Raw genomic sequence first — 23,094 nt, 5'->3', positions numbered from 1 at the left:
GGCCGTGTGCTGCGCCGCTGGGCCTCGTGGAGGCTCCGGCTCCTCTGCGATCTCCGCGCCGCGGCGGTTCGCTTTGAGCATTTAGTCTCTGCGGCTGCTGCTCACACCGCAGCCATCACCCTCGCCCCCGCCACCGCGTAACCCGAGAGGCGCTGAGCGCTGAGCAAATCAGCGGCTTCGGGGAGAATCGGACTCCAGAGCTCGGGGCAAGCGGGAGCGCGGGAGGATGGCGCGAAAGCCGGGGTGCCCAGCAGGCGAGGGGAAGGCGGTTTGGACCCTCGGGGCACATCTCCATGAGAGTGACTCGATGAGAAAGAGAGCCTCCTCTTGTGCTGGCCCGCTATCTCCCTGTCTCTTTGAGCACGGAGGCGGGAGTTTGGCCCAGAGGAAGAAAGTGTCCCACCGCCGGCCAGTAGCACTCGTGCGGGGGCGGCTGCGAGAATGGCACGGACCTTCCGTGATCGAGCCTCAATGCGCCCTAGAAAACTGCAGGGCACGGGAAAGGTCGGAACAGAGGAGCCCATAGCTGCTGGAAGCCACTAGCAGGTGGTCCCATAGACCCCAAAGCCTTCCTGGCAGGGAGTGCCCTGCAGTTAAGTGTCCTAGAAGGTTGGGGATCCCAGCCCCCTTGAGGGGAAAGCCAAGTGGGTGCTCTAAGATGAGTCCCCAGGGTCAGGAGAGAGGCAGTACCCTGGCTGTCCCAGGACCTCCGGCCCTGTAGGTGAGGCCTGTGTGTTGGTGGTGTAGGGGCATTTGTGATTGTTGCTGTCCTCACTGCTGCCGGCGTTCTGCGATTGGTGAGGTACCAAAAGGGTAGGTTTGCTTTGAGTCAGCGAGAATCCTCTTAAAGTGACTGTAGTGGCCATCCTCTGACCTTCCACTCAGGAGTCTCTGCTGGGCCCGTGCCCGCTGGACCCGTGCCCTCTGCCCCGGGGCAGCGTTGTTGTTATTGATGTGACCAGTTGGTGAAAACGCAAAGCTAAGTGACTTGCTCAGGGTCACACAGGATGCTCGCATTGCTGCTGCCAGGCGCTGATGCCCCCAGGCTGCCTACCACCTTCTGAGACATCCAGCAGGGAGGTGGAATTTGAAGTATCTGGCCTGGGGGTGGCATCTAGGAGGCTCTGTGGCTCTCAGGATGCGTGTGGGAAGAGAAAGGATGGGGGAAACCTCAGTGCTTCTAGGCTAGCTGGGGTGGGACATCATCTTCAGTATGTCTTCTCTATTCACAAGGACCCCTTCCTTGGAGCCCCATGTAGGCCATCAGAGAACTTCATATAGAATGAAAAGGAGAAGAAGGGGTCTGGGGTCAGGCCAGACAGGGAGGGAGGAGACCTTGATTTAGTACCTTTCATCACGAACTCCTCCTGTTACTTTGGAACAGTCATGCTTCACTTTCCCTCTTGGTAAAAATGAAGGGCTTGGAGAAGCCAGGGCAGAGGACACTTCCTTGGTACCTGGGGATACTGTCACTATGGGGAGCATGTAGGGTTCATCTTTAGCAGAGGTTATTTGGCATGCTTGGCTCCCCAGGCCCAAGCCAGGAATCCAGAAGACTCAGGCTCTGTACATGGGAGGCCTCAGGCCAGGGAGATTGGTCTCATGCCAACAAGATGACACCCCCTACCTGCACCCAGGATCTTGCTCTGCCCAGGCACCTCATGATGCCTCTGGCTCTGAGATAATACAAAGGGTTTCAGATGAGCCTTGAGTGGGAATGGATTTCTGGAGGTCATTTTAGCCAGCTCCCTGCCTCCAAATTGCGGTGTACCTCAAGCACCCTGGGCAAATGTTTCTTCTGGTTTCTGTTAGAGCTGTGAAACAGAGCTCCAGATGCCCCTGCATCCCCAGCCTGTCCAGTCTAAACAATATGGTGCCCACTACCATGGAGCTGCTGGGCTCTGGGGTCTCTTACAGCACAAGCACAGCCACTGGGGTCCTAAGCAGCCACCTATTCTTGTCCTGCCCAGCCTATAGCTGTCTTTCAAAAGCAACCTTTCTGCTCTTGTGTCTGCACTCCACTCCCTGTTAAAAGGAGTCTGGCCTCCCCTAGTTCCAGGAAACCTTGAAGATGGCACCTTCAACTGGGGGAGGGAGAAAGGTTCTGGATCCGCTCATCTGCTCCTCCAAACCAACCACCTAACTCCTTCCTGAACACTTCTGCCCTCTCAGCAGGTGGCTATCTGAACTGGGTGGCAGCATTCCCCCACCCCCCATGTCCCCCAAAGAGTGTGTTCCCTGCATACAGCACCTTTTGTCTGGCTGCAGCAGGAACTCAGGGCTGCTATTAACCACCCCCAACGCCTTTTCTCCACCTGACAGCATCTTGTCGGGAGAGGCTGGGGCTCCTCTGGTTGAAGTCGGGTCTGCCAGCTGCCGAGGACCAAAGCTCCCGCTCTGCTGGGCTGCGGGGCTTTCATGTTGCACTTCTGAAAGATAATAAAATATCAATCGTTTCGCCGTAGCAACGGGTTTAAGAGACTTTCTGAAGTATTGAATCGTCAGAAAAAATTTTTTTTTTTTTTTGCTTTTAAGCACAGTGCATTATTAATAAAGTAATCCATTAGGTCGAGCAGTGAAGGGTCACCACAGAGACGGAAAGATCTGTTTTGCAAATGGTTAAACTTTGAGTTTTAAGATTAATTGCTTTCATTTGGATGCTTGCTCTTGGCTTAGCCATCTCCACTTTACTGGAACTCAGGGTCCGGGCTTTCTAAATGCTGCTGGGTCTGCCTGTCAGCGAAAGGCAGCTGAGCTCCAACTTTCCCGGAGAAACGGCCCTTCTTCCCCTGGCACCTGCGGCTTGGGCTGGCACCAGGCAGTGGGCTTTTGGGGAGGGTTAAAGTCCCAGGGGAGCAAAGAGAGCTAGAGCTCTGAACCCTACCCAAGTCAAATGAGCCCTTGGGCTGTTTGAGAAGAGGCCTTTGAGTAGGAGCAGACAGCAGAGAGTCTGAGAGGGCCCAAGAACAGTGAGAGCTTTGGTATGTTGGGGACTGGGCAGGAGAGGATGCTGGGGCATCCAGCTGGGGATGCTGGGATACTCTCAGGTGCACACAAGAGAAGGGCAGGGCTGGGTATAAACGGTCTTTGCAAAGGCCCAGCAGGAAGGCGGGGATGACCACAGGAAGCAGCAGGCGGGTTGTGGAACTAACACCAGACATGATTCCTAGAGCATTTTTAATAAGTAAAAATGCCCAAGAGAGTGAAGCTGGACTGAGGAGGACCAGACAGCGGAGTCTTCAATTGTTAATGACCGCTAGGAGCACAGCCTCCACAGCTGACTCAGCTGATCCACCAGAGCCGGTGCCTGGCTATGCTTGGGTACGAACCAGCCCTTGCTGGGCCACCAGTAGGATTTCCTAGGATAGACCCTCATGTTCTAGGCCACAGAGAGTCCTGGGGCCTCTCCTGGCAGAGTGTGCTCACCACTGTCCCAACCCTGGAGAGGCAGGCAGGCCCTGATCCTGTTCCATGCCAGAGACCCCAGCCCATCAGCAGGAAGGCAGAGCCAAGTGGACACTGCTGCCTGCTGAGGCCTGGTAAAGGCCTTGTGAGTCTGGCAGGGTGGGAACCAAATCGTGCACTTGCCCAGTGCCTAGAAGCAGGGGAGTGGGAGGGTTACCATCTTCATCTACCATACAGCCCCAGCGGCAGCCCTCCTTTCTGCTGGGAATGAGACATCACATCCTGAGCTGCACATACAGCTGCTTCCCCTTTCTGCCCAAACTTAGCCAGGCAGAGTGTCTGTAAAGATGGGTAACCCCCCCCCACACACACACACACACGAGCCTTGGGTGAAGAAGCAGGTGCTTCTCTGTTCCCTGATCTTCCATTCATTTGCTCACACAGAGCAGCACTAAGAGGGGGACAGGGAAACAACATAAATTGGTCTGTCGTCCAGAATCCATGTCTCGCTAATGTACCCAGATTAACTCAACTGTAAATTGTCTCCTTGGATGGTGGTGTCTTGCTAAAAGTTTCCCATATGATTCATGATTTGGATTGCTTTTAACGGCTATTGGCTAAGCAAGCCGGTGACTGTACAAGGTGATGCAATTGGCATTAGTGAGGGGAGGCACGGGAGCGTGTAATGCAGTCAATACTGCATTAACTACTGATGCCCAATTACAGAGAGCAGGAGAGAGCCTTTCAGGAGCATTAGGACTGGGGGAAGCTGAGATCACTGGCTGCTGCTCGCCTAAAAGCTTCACCCTTTGGATGCCGGGGCTCAGTGCTGGCATGGCCACTCACTTGGCCTGTGTGGTTGTGGGAACTGCCTTTTTCTCTTGCTGTCTGTTTCTGAACATGTCCCACAAAGATGCCTTTAGCACATGAAAATGGACGTTTCCCTAGAGCTGGGACCTGCCTCTCCCTCCTGAGAATTGATTCCTTACTCCACCCTGTGTCACCCTGTGTCCCAGAGTCAGACCAGGCGGCTGCCCCATGAGCTTCCATTTAAGGAACTTCACAGCAGGCCCTATTTGTGGGCAGCACCAAGAGGAGGTCTATTTTGGTCTCTCACCCTTGGAACAGATGGATGATTGCCAGTGAGCACTGGCAGTTGACTCCCTGTGGTCATGGGCAAAGGAAACACGAGGTTCGGCCATGGCCCAGGGCGAGGCTGCCACAGTTGGGAGGTGGCCGTGGCTAGACAGGTTGTGCTGTCTGAGCAGAAGGCAGAGCTGTGATGGTGCAGCTAGGGAAGGCTGGGGACCAGTGACTTGAGCCATGTTGGGGCCTAGAGCAGATGCAGGTCCAGGGAGTTAGGAGATCCCTCCAGAGCTGTGCCCCCATGTAGCAGGGAGGCCAAGGCCATTGCTGGATCCATCTCCAGGGTCTAGAGGGCCTCCCAGAAAGCCCTATTCAGGGACACTGAGAAGACTAGAAAACGTTAGGGCAGAAGGTAGAGGAAAGGACATGGGTGCCCCAGTGAGCCAGGTACTGTTTGACTTGCTGCCACCTCTGTCATTGCACTAAGCTATGCAGGTCCAGTATGTCCACTGTGATTTTGTGTTCCACGCCCACCCAGTGTAGAGGTTGCTTGCTTCCAAACCTTTGCCTCTCTATCTTCTCATCTCTACAGTGAGAATAGCCATACCTAATTGACAGGATTATACTCAGGATTAAGTGAGATACTGTCCATGTACACATTTGATGAGCCAGAAAGCCTCGTGGCTGTGTGGAGCAACATTGCTCTGTGTTCAGTTACAGTATGATCTGAAATAACTCTGTGTCCAGTCCAGTGCTTTGTTCACTGGTAAGCACTGGGTCTGCACCCTCACTCTGCCAGTTTATTTATCATGGCCCTTAATCATTGCTGCCTGGGAGGCAGGCTGACCTCACTACTTGCCCACGTCCAGATCCCCACGGCAGGTGGCACCTTGGGAAGAGGTCTCTAAAACCACTCTTTGCAAATTACTCCATTTATAGGTAGAAGTTGAGGTTCAAATAGGGCAAAAGGGCTGCCTAGGGTTCCATGAGGAATTGGAGCCTAGAGCATCAGCATCTTTTTGCCATGTCTTCTGCCCTCGCCCCGAGGCGTGATGAGGCTGGGTAGTAGAAAACTCTGATTACAGCAAACATCAGCTGGACTGGGACCACGGACCACGTGCTTGGGTGTCCCAGTTTTACCCCTTGCCAGCCTACTGACAGCCCAGAAGATACAGTTCTATCCTCAGATGTAAGGTGAAAGATGCTGATGGACACCCACCTGTCCTGGTCCTTTTGAAGTGGAGAAGCCCCAGAGGTTCCTGTGGCATGTATCCCATCTTGCTTCCCTGTCCTGTCTGGAGTTGGAGGACACTGAGACATGCAAAATGTCCTCCCATTCCCAGGCTTAGCTCTTTGTGGTGCTGCTAGAGCGAGTTTTCCTGGCAGGCCCATATTTAGGATTGGACTACACCAGTGGAGTCAACTTGTCCTGGCTTGCAAGATATTCTGTGCATCTGTTCCCAACTCTGAGTTCAGAGACACTGCATTGGTAGCTTGAAATCAGCCACAATTTGTACCATGGACATAAGCAAACTCTACAAATCAGGGCGTTTTCCCAAAGACTTGGTTGTTAAGCATGCATCAGCACATCACCGGATTGCATTCATCTGGGACTCTGGACCTACCTTTTTGTCCTCTGCTACTGCCATTCTCATCTCACCTACTTTCTCCTGGTGCTCATTAAAACCAGTCTGACCAAACCTCTGCTACCCTGGCATCCTGCCTGAGGCCTACTGCTACTTTGACCATCACACTAAACTATGCAGATTTAGTATGTCTACTCTGGTTTTGGGTTCCATGAAGACTCAGCATTTGCTTCTATTCCCTTGCTCTGATGTCCTCCTTGCCTGACATGCCCTTTCTCCTTTAGTTGGCTGAGGTTTCTCCAAAAACCTCATGACCATTCCAGACCATGCTCAGAGACACATCCACCAAACCTAGCAACAAGTTTGTTCACCACTGGTGGGTGTGTGTTCATTTCCTGTTCTGTCTAAGGCAGGAGTCCACAGTAGCTGATACAATTAGGGGAAAAGTAAAAGCAGGTGGTGTGAGAGGAGTGAGTAGGTTGGTTCAGGTTGCAGGGGCAGCTGCCCAGTGTGAAGGCCCATGGGCTCAGATCACTAGCTCCTCCCTCCGTCCCTTCCCCTGGAGGTCAACTGAGCTTTCTTGAGTGGCCTCCTGTCTTCAGGTGTAGTCTCCTAGCATGAATCAGAAAACCTGGGTTTTGTCCCAGCTGACTGCTGTGTGACTTCAGGCAATGCACTGGGCCTCAGTTTTCTCATCCCTACAAAGGGTGAAACACCTAACTAGCACTTTATGTCCAAGCACACACTTGGTAAACCAGAAAGTTTCATGCTTGTGTGAATTGACATTGCTCTCTGCACAGTTACAGTATGATCTTTTGGCTTTGGCCTCTCAGCCTTTAGGAGTCATAAAACACAATAGCTATCATTATACTGAACCCTTACTTAAAAGTGCGGCATTGTGCCATCTATATGTATCAAGTAGTTATTGCTGCATAATCAGTTACCCTAAAATGTAGAGCCTCAACACAATAAGCATTTATTTAACTTGAAAATCTGTGGGTCAGTGATTTAAGCAGGGCTTGGCTGAGCAGTTTTTCTGGTTTCAGCTGGGCTCACTCACACCTGGAGGATGGAGGATGGCTGATCAGTTGGATGCTGGGCGTGAAAAGACTGTGAGGCCCTCATTAGCCAGTAGGCTTGTCTGACTTTTTCTTATGGCAGAGACCGATCCAGAAGGTGTGGAAGCACACAAGTCTTCTCTTTTTTGAGACAGTCTCGCTCTGTTGTTCAGACTGGAGTGCAGTGGCACAATCACAGCTTCCTGCAGCCTTGACCTTTTGGGCTGAAGTGATCCTCCTTCTTCAGCCTCCCAAGTAACTGAGACTATATCACCATGCCTAGCTAATTTTCGTATTTTTTGTAGAAATGAGATTTCACTATGTTGCCCAGACTGGTCTTGAACTCCTGGAATCAAGCGATCCACCTGCCTCAGCCTCCCAAAGTGCTGGGATTACAAACGCGTGCCACCATGCACCACCGCACCTGGCCTACACAAGGCTTCTGAGGCCAAAGTTTGGCACTGGGATGTTGTCACTTCTGCTGCATTCTATTGGCCAAAATAAATCACAAGGCCAGCCCAAGTTCAGAGGGTGGAGAAGCAGATTCTGCTCTCGAAGGTAGGAGGTGAAAGTCATATAACAAATGGTGTGGCTATGGGGAAGGGTAGCGAATTGGGGTCATTTTTGTAATCTGTCCACCAAGCATCTTCCATGTATAATCTCATTTAATACCCCTAAGAACCTTAGGAAGAAGCTACTATTACCCTCATTTTACAGATGAGAAAATTATTGAACAAAGAGATTGAGTAATTGGTTCCAGCTCCTACAGCTCAAGAGTGCTAGAACTGGGCTGTGAACCCAAGCAGGTTGACTGCAGAGTCAGTGCGCTCACTCTCTGTGCTCTGTCTGCTCCCTTTTCCAGCTGTCAGACGTGAGGATGCAGGGAAAGACTCTCAGAGTTCAAGGAAGGGTGAGGAACCTTCGAGATGACTTGGGGTGGAAGGAAGCTTGCTATGGGCAGTTTGAGGGGGGCTGCCATGGGAGCCCAGCTCTATTCCTCCCAGAGGAACCCTGGCAGGGGAGGGACCATAATGAGGTCAGTCCCCATTGCCTCTTTCAGGTTTTCCTCTCTGTCCTGCAAAGCCACTAGACAGCTTGAAAGGATGTGATGCTCTGTGTTCCCAGAGCTGACTTAGACCTGGGCATATATGCAGATGCAGCGAGGTGAGAATCAATTCATTGGTTGGCCCCTAGCCTCAAAATGGGGTGGTAAGTGGGCTGGTGAGAGGCCTGTGTACATTCATAAACCAGCTGATTGAAAAGCAATATTTCAGATAAATACAAGCCAGCGATCTATCAGTGGTTGTAATAAAACCCAGGCTTCAGGCTGTGATTTTATTTTGAAATAATAAGAATTGCTTGATTCTTTTTACTTGAGTTACCATGGTAATTCCAGCGTGGAGCAGTGTTATATTGATTTAGAAAGTGGACAGTAATATTTCTTTTGTGTTATTCTGTTTCTAGGCCTTGATTTCTAATTTCCACTTGGAGATTACTTTTATAAATTTCTTAAGTCCTTCCACTTTTTTTTCCTCTCACAGTATAATTTTCCTCTCATACGCTGCTATGTTCTGAGCTTATTGGTTTGCTCTTATTTTAAATTAAACTTGCTGGTTTCAAATATTGAAATGACATCTTTGTCTGTGTCTGTACTTTGGTTTAGCAAAATATTACAGTCTGACGCTTTCTGCTTAATAATTTAAGGGAGGCATTCTGTCGGCCCTCACTGGGTGCTGATAACTTATGACTCAACCAACGCAGGCCTTAAACTCCTGACATTTTAATATTGTGTGGCGGGAGTGGCTGCCCTTCTTCTCTGAGTCTCAGTGGGGAAAAATTCGTGTGGTACCCCAGAAAGGAGTTTTAATAATTCAACTTTGCTGGTTGGCACGATGACTTGATAGAGAGCAGGAGGGAGACCCACTCTTGCCAGACAAGTGGGAGCAGCACTGGCCTGGGCTCCTACGGTCCTGCTCCACCCTGCATGTCCTCTCCCCTCGATCTTTAAAAACCCTAATCCCTGATGACAGTATCCAGGAAGGACTGAGTGGGGCTACCTGTGGGTGCCATCAGAATGTTCAAACTGTCTGATTCTCAGTTTTCCTTTTGTAAAACAAGCGGAATTAGCATGGGCTTTGAGTCACACAGGTTCAAATCCTGTCTCTGCTGCTAAGTCATTCTGATGAGTAAATTCTACTAATAATTTCAAGTAGTAAAATGGGTATGAACACGGTTACCTTTTAGGTCTGTTGAGACTTGATCAGGCAAAGCTTCTGACAGTCTTGCAGATGACTGGTGTCATTTCCCTGTCCTCCCTGGGGTACTGGTGAGAGCAGGGGAGACAGGGGAAGTGGATGTGCTTTGGAAAACTTGCCCTGCTCCAGACAGGCCTGGAGTTCCCAGCCCTGGGAGGATTGCTCTTTGGAAAGGACTCACAGCTGTGGCTCCTTGAGGACGTAAGGCAGCCTCTCCCACTTCTTTCCTCCTCTGCCCAGCTGAGGGCAGGGGGCCTGGGTAGGGCAGCTGGAGATAGGGCTCTGTCCTCTGGGCTCCTCTCCTCAAAACACTCCACCTCAAGGCCTGTGCTCTAGGAGGAAGTTCACAACAACATGGGTTGTGAGGCAGAGAGCTGTCTGCAGGGCCCCCTCTCAACGGCCTGAGGAGAGGGCCCTTCTCTACAGAGTACGTATGCCAGTGTGACAGTGTATTAATTATCTACAGCTGTGTAACACATTACTTCCAAAATTAGCAGCTAGAAACAATACCCACTTATTCTCTCATTGCTGTGGGACAGGAATCTTTACGGGGTTCTCTGCTCCGGGGTTTCTCTCAGACTGTGATCAAGGTGTCACGTGGGGCTGTAGGTTCATCTCAAGATTCATGTGGGGTTGTTTCAAGCTCAGTAATTTAGTTGCTGGCAGAATGCAGTTCCTCACGGGCTGCTAGACTGAGAGCCTCCATGCCTTGCTGGCTGTGGTGGCCATGCCGTATGGGCCTCTCCAACGTGGCTGCCAGCTTCCTGAAAGCCATTGAAAGACAGTGTCTGCTCACAAGAAGAAAGTCTGTCTACGAATCACAGATGTGACATGCCATCACCTTTGCTGTGTTTCCTTCCTCGGGAGCAAGCCACTAGGTCCAGCCCACACTCAAGGAAGTGGGGCAGATGACATAAGGGTGTGAGTGCCAGGAGGCAGGATCACAGGGGACCATCTTAGAAGGTGGCCTGCCATGAGAGGCCAGCCTCTGGAATAGCAGCTGCCTCCAGAGATGATGCCTCACCAGCTGCATTCCCAGGAGGCCTCCTGGGTCACCTCATGCCAGGGAAGGGCACAGATGTCTCAGAGTCTATCATTTCATCTTCACAACACCCTTGGGAGGCTAAGAGGACAAATACGAGCTCCATTTTGCAGAGGACTAGCGACTAGGTTGTGTCCAGAGAGGAAAAGATGCTTGCCTGGGATACCCCAGCAAGCTGGCACGTGGAAGAGTTCAGGCGAGAACCAGGCCCCGCCTGCCATGAGCCTGGGGAGGTGGCGGTAAAGACACTCGCGGGCCCTGCCTAGCTCTAGCTGTGGGAGGGATGGTGCTGAATATGTGCGGACACACACACATACTCACACACACACACTCTCACACACACACCACACGCACTCACACATTCACACACACACCACACGCACTCACACATTCACACACACACACAAAAACATGCACTCCCACATACATGCATGCACACTACACACCCACTACACACCCCCATACACACCACACACACACCTATACACACACATATACTCACATACACACATTCACACACACATGCACACCTACCCACACAGGCAGACACATGCACTGTCTCTCACACACACTCACACCACACACACACACACACACACACACACACACACCTGGACCAGGGCTGGGAGCTGCTGGATTTTGTTCTCACAGGTGGTCAGTTTTCCAAGGCTGGGACGGCCCTACAAAGCCACCCCAGTGGGGTCTATCACCCCAGGGTCTCCCTTCTCAGTCCGCCGGGATGATACCCGCAGAGGAGGTGAGGGTGGTTCCTTCCTGAGCCAGCCTCCCCGCTGCTGTTGGATTGAGGGCCCCACCTCTTTCCTGGCTGTTACAGGGGCAACGGAGGCGGCGTTTTGAGGCAGCCTGGGCAGAGGTAGTGTCGGCAGTTCCTCACGTGGGAGCAGGGTGGAGGAGGCTCTCCTGCGGGCTGGAGCACTCCTGTAAGCAGGTTGGTGAACGCGGGGCTGGGCGCCAGAACTGCTGCATCCACATCCCAGCTCTGCCACCACCTCACAGTGTGTCCTTGGGCTGGTCCCTTCCCCTTTCTGGGTCTTGGTTTCCCCATTTGCATTCTCAGAGTGCCTGCCGGCTTCATACCCTGTGGTGGCGTATATGGAGACATGACTATTGGGGAATGGGTGTGGCAGGGCCAGGCCAGCAGAAAGGAACTCCCAGTGAGGTCTCTTTCTCTTTCATTGATCGCCTAGGGTCGGGACACACAGTTTCCCAGATGAGAGCATCTGTAGCCCTCAGCCCTCCACACTTGGTCTTGTCACACTCAATCCAGGTGTAAAGCCCTGTCCCCTGCTGTTTGCAGGTAGAGTCTCAATGAGGAGGCAGAGGGGACCTCTGGAGTAGGTTCAGAGACTCGAGGCCAGTGAGTGGAAGTCACAGCCTTGGACTGAGAGTACCCCAGTCAATTACATCCTTTTATGGCTGGGGAAACTAAGGCACTGAGAAGCATCTGCTTCCTTTCTCAGCTGAGTGTCTCTGAGATACTTTCTGAGTAGAAATATCTGTGCCCAGCAGACGCTGCATCCAACTGGCATGGGGCCTTGAGGCTGCACCCCAGCTCTGTCAGTCAGAGGCCATCTCTTCCAGGCAGCCGCTGTCCCCCAGCCAGAAGCTGTTTCCCATCTGTGAGGCATCTTCTTGGCAGGGGCCAGGGCTCTGGGGAGCAGTGGGCAGTGGGCAGGGCTCCCTCAGGCACCTGGTTCCAAGTTGGTACTCCACCCAAATGCAGAGTTCAATGCTTTGACCTGCCTTTGTGCCCTGAGGATGTTTTCACGCTATTCTTTGATCCTCAGAGTGCTTATCAGATCACTGCTAAAATATGCCTTTGACATGACCATAAGATCTCATTAGTATTATTGAGATATTATTCTCCAAAAAAAGATCCATGAAAAAATTAAAATTGGTTGAAATAATTAACACAAAGTAAAACTGGCAACAACTAAGACTGCACCTGGTAAAGGATGTTACTGACTACAAATTGACAGAAGAATCAAATCTTCCTGAAAAATTTAGATCTGCTGAAGTTGGCTCAGGAAACATTTTCTGGTAGAAATAATTGCCAGAAAAGAAATCCCAACAGTGGCAAAAACTCTAATTTGTGAGATTTGATGTGAGCCAAAAGCTGATCGTAAGCCAATAGTCACCTTTAACAATTTAAAAATAATTGATCCCGATGAAAATAATCTCCACAAAATTCAAAAAAAAATGGGGAAGGGTGAAGAAATGGTTTAACATGAATGAATAGAAAAGTGATCAAGGAATTAAATTGACTTAATGAAGCTCATTAAGAGTTACTTTATTGATGAAAAATTCTCAGTGTTGGTATAATTCTTATCAAAATGTAGATGTTAAGGGCTAGCCCCTACTAGTAGATGCTTAGTAAATATTTGTTGAGCGGATAATGAATGAATGAGTTTATAGGTGAAGGAGGTCAGGAGAGGATCAGAGAGACTCAAAAGGATTCCTTTGTCCCAGAAAGAGAACAAGGAACCCCAGGTTCAAGACTGCAGAGGTCATTGTGACTGGAGCTTGGGGCATCATCAGGGAGGCTGCAGGGTGGTCAGGGCTGGCAGCACCACATTGTGCAGAGCCTTGCAGGCTGCGGGTAGCAGTTCCAGTTTCTCTACATCCTCAGGGAGCGCATGTGCAGGTTTGTTACATGTTACATGGGTATATTGCATGGTGCTGAGGTTCAGGGTATGACAGATCCTGTCACCCATCAGTGTCTGTTGTTCTCATCTTTATGTCCATGTGTACAACAGGACACCTTTGAATGGCTTGAGGTAGAAGCAAGATTTTTGCTCAAATTTACATTTCATTAAGACCATTTGGATTACTCTGTGGAGAGCAAATGGGAGGGGATAAAACTAGAGGCAGAGAAAGCAGCACATGATGGGGAGGGAGGCGTTCTTTTTCAGTTGTACAGACGGACCTCTCCCCATCCCTCCAGCTTCAGTTGGCCCCACATTCCTGCCTGCCTCCCTTCAGTTTCCTCCGGAGCTTGCAGACTGGGTCTGTGCAGGGTGAGGCAGGTGGGGGTCTGGGTTGGTCAGAGGAGGCAGTTGAGGTTTAGGAGAGAAACGGTGCTGAAGCTGTGGCCTTAGGAATGGGAGCTCATCTGAGGTCTTCTGGTGATCAAGATCCTGGCTGGAGCTGCTCAGCTCCCTGTAGCAGGGCTTGAACTTGTGGCCAGAGCTGGAGTTGAACTCCAGGGAAGGTAGACCAGAGGCCCTGGCTGCAAGCCGGTCCTTGCCCAGCTTTGTCCCTGAGGCCCTTGCTTGCCCAGCCCAGCTTTGGCCTGAAGGCTTCCCCAACCCTTCACTTCCTCCTCTGCTGCTGTCATGACTGGACCATGATCCTGGCTTTCTAGGCTCTAAGGGAGGGAGTCAAAAACTGTGGGCCTGAGGCAGGTGGGAGGACACCAGGACTGGGAGGCAGCAAGTCCAGACCTATCCAGCCACCCGACAGTCAGTCCCTGACTCCTCTGGCCTCCCGTGATCTGTCTGGAAAGTGTTTCTTGGCCCTCCCACTCTGGGCCAATGTTCTTTCTCCCGACTGGCTTTCATAAAAGCTGCTGATTCTGGGAAAAAGGCATGGCTCAGGGTCTCCCTACCCTTACCTGTTTCTACTCTAGTCCACCCTCAATTATATTCAACTAGGATCAGTCCAGAGAAGGGCAGAATTTGTTTGAGGCCTCAGAGCACCTCCGTGTGGTCTGGGAACTATGCCTAAGGTCTTGCCTCTGCAATGAGCTGTCCCTCAGGGGAGAGGTCTGTAGAGTGGTCTTTCTGTAGACTGAGGTGTCTATAGTGGTGCATGGTACCATTCCTGCCTGGCTGCCCAGGGTCTGGAGACCCACCAGCCCACTCCATGCTGTCTCAAGGGCACACACTCTTCTCTCTGTGGTCCATACTACTGGGAATCCTGCCCTCCCTTCCACGGTAAAGGCTTTGGACTCACTCTCCCAAGAAGAGAGAACCCCCAAGAGCACCAGCTCAGACACACACAGATGTGAAATCTTTAGAAATCTTTGAAAGCGACAGCAGTGGCATGAGGACCTGACCACTTGCTGCAGGGGTAGCTGTCTTTTGACTTGGTAGGTAACAAGCATGAACTGTGGATTTCAGTCCTGCTCTGCGGTCCTCTGACTGTGGGCTCTCTGGCAAGTCTTGTTCTACCACCCACTGCTACTGGGTGTTATTGGGCAAACCACTTAACTTTTCTGAGCCCTGGTCACATAAGTTAAGACCCAGAACATCCTCCCTGTCCCCTGCACAGAACTCAAACGAGAGAAAATGTTTTCATGTGTTTTGGCCTACCCGAGGAAGTGTTGGTGAGAACACAGTGGCTGCATAAAGGGAAGGGTACTTGCAACATGCGCTCCTGCCACCCCTTACCTTGAGAGGGCTTCTCATCCCTGGGCCTCATAGAACTTTGGGAGAGAAATTTAGAGAAGTTCAAGGGTAGTTTCCCTAAGGGGCAACTTCCCAAGACAGCATTTCATGCTGAATCCATGTAGACTCAGGGAACTAGCCTCATGACTAGAAAATGAGCATGTGTCCACTTGCTTCAAGGCCCAGATAGTCCTTTCAAGTGACCAGAGCTGTCCTGTCTCCTCCATAGGGCTCTCTCCACTGCGGGAGAATTGGAGGCTGGTCTGCCTCTGCAGAGATGAGGCCTGAGCCGCTGTGACTACTCTCAGTCTATGCCTGTTCATTCCCAACTCGGGGGCAGGCAAATGCCCGTGCCCCCATGCAGCCCCAGCTCCCCCTGCTGACCAGGATGCTTCATCTTTTTGGGTCATCCTCTCAGATTAGCTACAAAGGGTACTGTCCCTAGTCTGGGCATGGTACTCTCCCCTTCCAAAGGCAGCCTCGTTGCTTTCCTTCCTAGCCTCGTGGCCTGGATCTAAGCTGGCACATCCCTGTGCCAGGTGGGGCTCATAGGCCTTGGGAGAGGGCAGCATCCCTTACCCAACCCTGCCTGAGGGCCTGGAAGTCCTCACTATGATGCTATTCATTATGTATGTACCATTATGCACATACTGTTATGTACTTGTGGTATCCAAAGTCGGACAGGCTCAAGGTCCTGAAAGAGGGACCCCTCTGCCATGGGCATGCTCAGTTTGCAGGTAGGGCATAGTCCTTGAAGGATGCAGAAATTTCAACAGACACCTGAGAAGACAAAATGATAATGCAGTTGTGGAAGCAGATGGGCCAAGGAGAGTGATGGATCCAGTAAGGTTTCAGTTTCTTGGGGAGCAGGGCTGGAAAAGTGGATGGAGTCAGATTTCTGGATGTGGGGGTCTGGGGAAGGAGGTAAGGGGGTGCTCTGGAGCCCTTTCATCACTTTCATCCCAGCAGGGGCATGGAGTGACCAGGGCCTGCGGCCTGTGAGGGTGGCTGTGGGGCCTCCCAGGTCCCCCCACCTGGCAGTTTCTAGCTGCCACAGGTTTTTGCCCCCCTTTGCTGACCCCAGGACTGAATATTTTATGAACTGGTTTCTCCTGTTCTCAAAGGAATGTTTATTTTGTTTTTGTTTGTCTCATTTTATAATAGCTTTATTGGTTTATCATTTGCATACCACAAAATTAACCTTTTTAAAATATATACTTTAGTGGTTTTTAGTATATTCACAGAGTTTTGCAATCATCACCATTATCTAATTCGAGAACATTTTTATCACCTCAAAAAGAACTTTCACCCCATTAGCAGTCGCTCCCCATTCCTCCCTCCCTGGCAACCACTAAACTACTTTCTGTCTGTATAGCATTGCCTATTCTTGACATTTCATATAAATGGAATCATGCAATATGTGGTTATTGTATCTGCCTTCTTTCTTGGCATAATATTTGCAAGGTTCCTTCATGTTGTAGCATATGTCAGTACTTCATTTCTTTTTGTGGCCAAATCATATTCCATTGTATATCATGTTTTATTTATTCACTTGTCAATTGATGGACATTTGGGTTGTTTCTGTTTTTTGACTGTTCTGAGTAATGCTGCTAGGAATGTTCATGTACAAGTTTTTGTTAAGACCTATATTTTCATTTTTCTTGGGGATACACTTAAGAGGGGAATTGCTGGGTGATGCAATTTCAATGTTTGTCCCCTCCAAATCTCACGTTGAAATGAGATTCTCAGTGTTGCAGGTGGGGACTGGTGGGAGGTGATTGGATCACGGGGATGGCTTCCTCATGAATGGCTTAACACTATCCGCTTGGTGATGAGTGAGTTCTTGCTCAGTTCACTCAAAATCTTGTTGTTTAAAAGAGTGTGGCACCTCCCCCATCTCCCTTGCTCCCAGTCTTGCCATGTGACTTGCTTTCTCCCCTTCCTCTTCTGTCATGATTGGAAGCTTCCTGAGGCCTCACCAGGAGCAGATGCTGGAGCCATGCTTGTACAACCTACAGAACTGTGAGCCAATTAAACCTCTTTTCTTTACAAATTATCCAGCCTAAGCTATGTTTATAGCAACGCAAGAACAGACTAACACATGGGGTCATATGAAAACTCTGCGTTTGGGGATATTTGTTTTTAAATTCAAATGAATAGTACATGAGTGTTTAGGAGAGAAGCCATCCTTAGTTGTCTGGGCTTCTGGAAGGGAGGCACCCTTAGCTTGGTACTGAGGTTCATTGGCACTTTGGATAAGTCTTTTGCCTGCTGGCTTCAGTTTTCTGATCTATGAAGTGGGGTTAGTACTGATCTCTGCTCACCTCAAGGGCTTCTGTAAATAATTACTACTTGCGGGCTGGGCACAGTGGCTCATGCCTGTAATCCCAGCACTTTGGGAGGCCAAGGCAGGTGGATCACAGGGTCAGGAGATCGAGACCATCCTGGCTAACACGGTGAAACCCCATCTCTACTGAAAATACAAAAAATTAGCCGGGCATGGTGGCGCATGCCTGTAGTCCCAGCTCTTCAGGACGCTGAGGCAGGAGAATGGCATGAACCCGGGAGGCAGAGCTTGCAGTGAACTGAGATTCTGCCACTGCACTCCAGCATGGGCGACAGAGCAAGACTCTGTCTCAAAAATAATAATAATCAAAAAATTACTACTTGCATAGCATGTCATGGATAGCAAAGGACTTCTGCTTGCTTTAGGTACTTTCATTCTTCAGCCCTGCAAGTTGAATGTTACTGCTCTAGTTTTGCTGATGAGGAAGCCAAAACTCAGAGAGGCTACATGACTTGACTGAGTTCACAATGTGGGTCGATGGCAGAGCCTGAACTTGAACCCAGACTTACCAGAGTCCAAGTCCCTGGCCTGAACCCTTGCCTCAGATGTGTCTCTAAGCAAGGCAGGGCCCAGACATGGCCAGTTGTAGGCTCTGAGGCAGAGCATGCTGTAGGAGAGAAAAGGATGCTACGAAAGTCCATTTTTAGCTGTGTGACTTTAGATAAATTGTTCCACCTCTCTGAGCCTCAGTTTCCCCATCCACAAAATGGAAGCAATAATTATAACTTATAGCACTGCAACAAGGACTTGGGAAGATGCTGTACATGAAGTGCTCGGCATGATGCCAGGCACACAGAAAGTAGTTGGTAGAAGTTTATAGGGCACACGAGGAGGGGTGAAGAGGATGCAGGGTACTGTAGGACTGTTGGGGAGAAGTGGCTGGCTTCTGTGCTGGTCAGAGCAAGCTTTAAGGAGGAGACCTCACTTGGGCTGGCCAGGAAGGTGAGCAGAAGCTGGAGAGTCCCCTGGGAAGAAGGCCCAGTGTTTTCTGACCTGGTGCTGCTGAAAACCACGAGGGGTTCCCAGGGTTCTCAAGAGATTTCCCATGTTGGGAGTTTGTGGACAGGCTCTGCTGGTGCCCCCAGCCCTTACCCCCAGGCCAGCCTGCAGATGCCTGAGAGGGGGGCTTGTGTGACTGCCTCAGTTAGCCCGAGTGGTAATAAAACACTTTAAATTTATTGTGACATTTGGATTTAATTAAAAAGTACACACTTAGGGAAGTAGAACATAATGGGGAGAGAGGCAGTGTGGCTTTTCCCCTCCTTTCTTCCCCAAACTAATTAGCGTTGTATTTTAAATTGTTTATGTGCCGCTAATCATCGTAATAAATCATTTATACTGAAAAAGACACACTTGGCTGTGCCCGCCGTGCGGGTTCCGCTCACAGGGCTCTATCGCGAACAAATTGATCTGGAAGTGAATTTATTAACCACTAGGGAAGAAATCATTAGTGCTTTCTCTAAACATTCCCCAGGTACGCTTTATTGCTGCAGTTTATGCTGTAACTAAGAGGAGCATTATCAGGTCCATGTTATAATTTCCTTGCAAAGCCAGCAGCCCACTCCCAAGCTGGGGGCTGGGAGGGGCTGGGAGGGGCTGGGGAGTCCCTGCCTCCTCTCCTATATGTGATCTGGTGACCGCAGCCTCCTTTCCTAGTGCTCCTTATTCCAGAAAGGGCTCCCTGTGAAGCCCCTGCAGGCCCGAGGCCTTGGTGGCTGCATTCTGTTGTCTCTTACCCACAGGGTGGTTCACACTCATTCATGTTTATGTGTCAGGAGTATGGCTTAAAGTTGGGAGCTAGCCAGGGGTTTGGAAAACTCTGGGGCTGGGGCTGAGGGAATCAGTGATCTCAAAGAGTCTTGTCATAGACCAGCTTCCCCACCCAGAGATGGTGAATGCACGCACTGTGAGCTAAGGATAGGCTGGGAGGCATAAATGGGGCTCAACAGAGACCCAGGCAGGAGTGGGAGGCTGCAGCCGAAGCTGCCGGGAACATCCTCTGTGGGCTCATGCCTCCAAAGGCCTTCCTACTGCAGGCCTGGGGCCCTCTCCAGGGTTTGGCTAGAGCAGTCCGTTCTGGCTTGGTGAGGCCCACTGCCCTGTGCCTCCTTGTCCACCTCACCTGGGTTCAGGGCCCAGGCAGTACTTGTACTCCAGACATGGTCTGACAGATGACAGACAGCATGGCTGTCAGCTCCCTGGCTGCAGACTCTGTGCTCTGGCCAATGTGGCCTGCGGCCACACCGGCTTGCCCAGCAGCCAGCCCACCCTGCTGATTCTCACACAGGATGACACTTTCCCTTTGCACTTGGGGGCTTCAGACCACTCTCACTTCACAGGAGCTGCACTGCAAGACACACAGCAGGCTTTCTCCCACCAGGTTTCCAGAAGAGACATTCACTTCTGAACAAGGATCTTCTGCCTGGGAGCCCATGGCTGGTCTAGGATACAGATCCCAAACTGTCTGATTCCAAAGCTCTTATTCTAAATGGCTTCATCCACGGTTGCTCCCTGAGCCTCCTCAGTCATGAGGGAGACTGAAGGGAGATCTGGCCCACGTGGGCCTTGCTTTCAGCGTCTCTCTCTTATCCAGGTCTGCAAAGAAGTGCTGAAGCAACCCCCAGGGCCTCAACAGGAAGCCCCGGGGCAATGCCTCAGGCAGGCATCCCAGAGGCAGTGCTGTTTCAGCCACAGCCAAAGGGGTTCCCATCCCTGCTGCTCCTGGGGGTGGGGCCTGGAGTCTCCCTCCTAACCCCCAGCCCTTCCTCCCCTCACCCAGCCCAGTGGCTAGCAGATGGGCTTTGGCAGCTTCAAGAAGGAAGCAGGACCCAGCAGCTGCCTAGGCTCAGCTTGCTGGGAGGGTCCCCTCTTTGTGCCTGGAGAACGCATTTAAAAGTTTGAATTCAAAATTGATTTTGAAGGGCCCTAATCTCCCATCCCCTGGTGCTCACGGTGTGTCTGCAGCTCCTGCCAGACTCTCGTTTTCTGGTTCAGCGCGCTGGTGCTCACGTCCCTGATGCTGTGAAATTGAGCCTCGTCTGAGAGTCCATGTCCTCCTCCTCTGTGGAGACTGCAGGCCTCTCGGGAGCCCTGTTTCATTAGATGGGTGACGCGGGCTTTGCGGGTGCCCAGGGAGCAGCTGAGTTGCTGTCAGGGGAACACAGATTCCAGATACTTCTCCACCAGTCCCCACAGCTGTGCAGCTTCAAGCAGCATTCTGTTAAGGAACCTAGAGACTGGCTCCAGCAGCCCAGGATGGGATGGGGGTTGGTGGAGGCTACAGATCGAGAAAGGCTTGGGCCTGGGGCTTTTCTGTAGCAAACTCCAGGGACTGCTTTCTCCCACTGGCCCCCGGAGACTCAGACTATGCTGACAGGGAAGAGTAGTCATTTTTGTAAGCCAAGAAGACCCTCAGGTAGGGAGTTGGGAAGGCTAGGTCTGTGCCAGGGGTGGAATTACAGAGACACCTGGTACTCCCTGAGGATTGAGATGGGTATTTATGTGTAAAGGGAGGCTCGCAGTGGAGGCAGGGGCTGGAGGATGTGTTTTTGCTGCTCTTTTATCTAAAGGATAAAGGGTTTATATTTGCATGAGAGCTGTCGTGCCTCAGCTGGAGCCCTGGGATGGCTTCTCAAAAGCCTGGATTGTGACAGCCATGACCCAGGAGCTGCTGTGGTTGAATCTGCTTTGTTTGTTAGGGCCACATAGCTACAGGTACCTAGGGGGTGTGGCACAGGGGCGGCAACAAGCCTGATTAAGGCTCCGTCTCTGGCGGCCCTGCCTATCTAAATTGGCCCACTCTGGCCAGCAGACTCTTGCCAGTAATATCTGGATAGAATCCATTCAGTCTCTTCATGCATGAATTGAACTGATGGCTAAACAATGACTGCTGTGGGGCTCAACACTGGGAACACAATAGTGGACAAGACATGTAGGGCCCCAAGAACAGCCTTCATGAGGCTTTTGTTCTTAGGAGAGTACCCAATCAGACTTTTTTTTTTTTTTTTTTTTGGAAACTCATAGAAAAGTTAAAACAATTACAAATTGTGATGAAAAACTCAGAAGGAAATTACTGAAGTGTGGGGAGCTCATTTAAATAAGGAAATAGGGAGGTCAAGAAAGGCTTCTCTGAGGAGATAACATTTAAGCTGAAGCTTGAAGATGAGAAAGAGCCAAGTCTATGCAAAGGCAGAGGCAGGGAAGGGTGTTCTGGGAAGGTAATAGCAGGTGCAAAGGCCCTGAGGCAGGAAGGAGTTTGGAGTGTGGCTGGAGCACAGTGTGGGAGGGGAAGGCAGACACCAGACCACATGAGGATGTTACAGGCTGGATGAAGAGTCTGGATGTTATTCTCAGGCCATTGGATGTTATGAAAGGGTTCCAAGTTGAGCAGTGACCTGCCCTGGTTTATCTGGAAGATCCCTCCAGCTGCCGTGTGAAGAATGGGCTATGGGTACCAGACATCATGCTATGCTCATAGTGTGTCGAGAGACTGTGATGGCTGTGGAAATGGAGGATGCAGATGGGATGAGGAGCAAGAGTTGGCAGGGAAAGGGGTGAGGAGGATGGAAGTCTGAGGACGACACTGAGTTTCTGGCCAGAGCACTGGGTGGATGATGGTGTGGGAGGGAGGAAGTCTGGGTGAGGGTACAGGGGCGAGGTTTGGGGAAGAAATCAGGAATCCTGCTTTGGACCTGTTGCTTTTGAGCTATGTCTGAGACTCTAGAGACAACCAAAGAATGGAAAGAAAATGCCAGTACCCATCCTGGAGAAGGTGAACACGTTACAGATAACGATGCAATTAACGTAAGCCTCATTCCAAGTGACAAACTCCAGTGAGCACATGCAGCTTCTGATGTTTCTAAATTTCCCCCACTAAAGAACCATAGAAAATTATGTGAGACTGCGAGAGCAGACTGCATCACACCTGCTCCAGAATCACATCCAGGCCTTCCTGTAAGCTCTCTATGATGTGAATATTTGTGCCTCCCCAAAATTCTTATGTTGAAGTCCCAACACCCAATGTGATAGTGTTAGGAGATGGGGCCTTTGGGGGTGATTAGGTCATGAGGGCAGAACCCTCAAGAATGGGATTAGTGCCTTCTTAAAAGGGACCCCAGAGAACTCCCTTGCCCCTTTTGCCACGTGAGGATGCAGCAAGAAGATGGCCATCTAATGATCCAAGAAGAGACTCTCACCAGACATGAAATCTGTTGGTGCCTTGCTCTGGACTTCCCAGCCTCCAGAACTGTGAGAAATGAATTTCAATTGTTTATATGCCACCCAGTCTGTGGTATTCTGTTATGGCAGCCTGAACAGACTAAGACAGTCCCTTAGGCTATTGCTATTGCCCCAAACCAGACTCAGCTTCCCTCAACAAGGAAGATCTGTGGGGGACGTGTGGAAACTCCTCAGTCCCTTTATGTCATGGTGGATTCAGGCTTTAGATGCAGTATTCCTAAGGATAGGTTATTCTTCGCCAAAACGCGCTGCAAAAATGTAGCATATGAAGCTTCCCACTTTGTACTCCTGCACAGGAAATGGCCCCTCTGGGGGGCTCTGGGGATCAGCGGCCCAACCTTTCCCTGACAAGGGGTGTTTTGTATTCCTGCAAGGAGTGTTTCAGAGCCGTCTTCTTTTGGTAGGGTCCAGATTGGGTCCCAGTGAAAGTTCACTTTCCCCATTGCTTGAGGAAAAGATGATGTGATGCTGCCTCTGGCTCTGGGACACAGCAGGCAGGGCGTGGATGCCTCCTGGCCAGCAGCCTGGATCTGCAGCCTCGCTTGGCTGCTGGTGGCTTTACCCTTGGGCAAGTTGATGATTTCTCTGCACTCAGGGTCATGACAAGGATATGTTCCTGGTACAGAGCAGGCACTCAGTAAGGGGTAATGTGGTTTACTGTCATCCGG

The 23,094-nt window shown here is 50.8% G+C and overlaps 1 protein-coding gene across 3 annotated transcripts in view; it reads left to right on the top strand.

Annotated features, from left to right (window-relative positions):
* LMO1 (LIM domain only 1 (rhombotin 1)) overlaps positions 1–23,094 on the top strand; it is a 44,402-nt gene that overhangs the window by 5,585 nt on the left and 15,723 nt on the right. The gene's annotated exons all lie outside the window — the stretch shown is intronic.

The sequence above is a fragment of the Colobus angolensis genome, unplaced genomic scaffold (genome assembly GCF_000951035.1).
Source record: "Colobus angolensis palliatus isolate OR3802 unplaced genomic scaffold, Cang.pa_1.0 Scaffold381, whole genome shotgun sequence".
In the NCBI taxonomy this organism is placed as follows: Eukaryota; Metazoa; Chordata; class Mammalia; order Primates; family Cercopithecidae; genus Colobus; species Colobus angolensis.
This window is presented reverse-complemented; position numbering and strand designations above follow the sequence as displayed.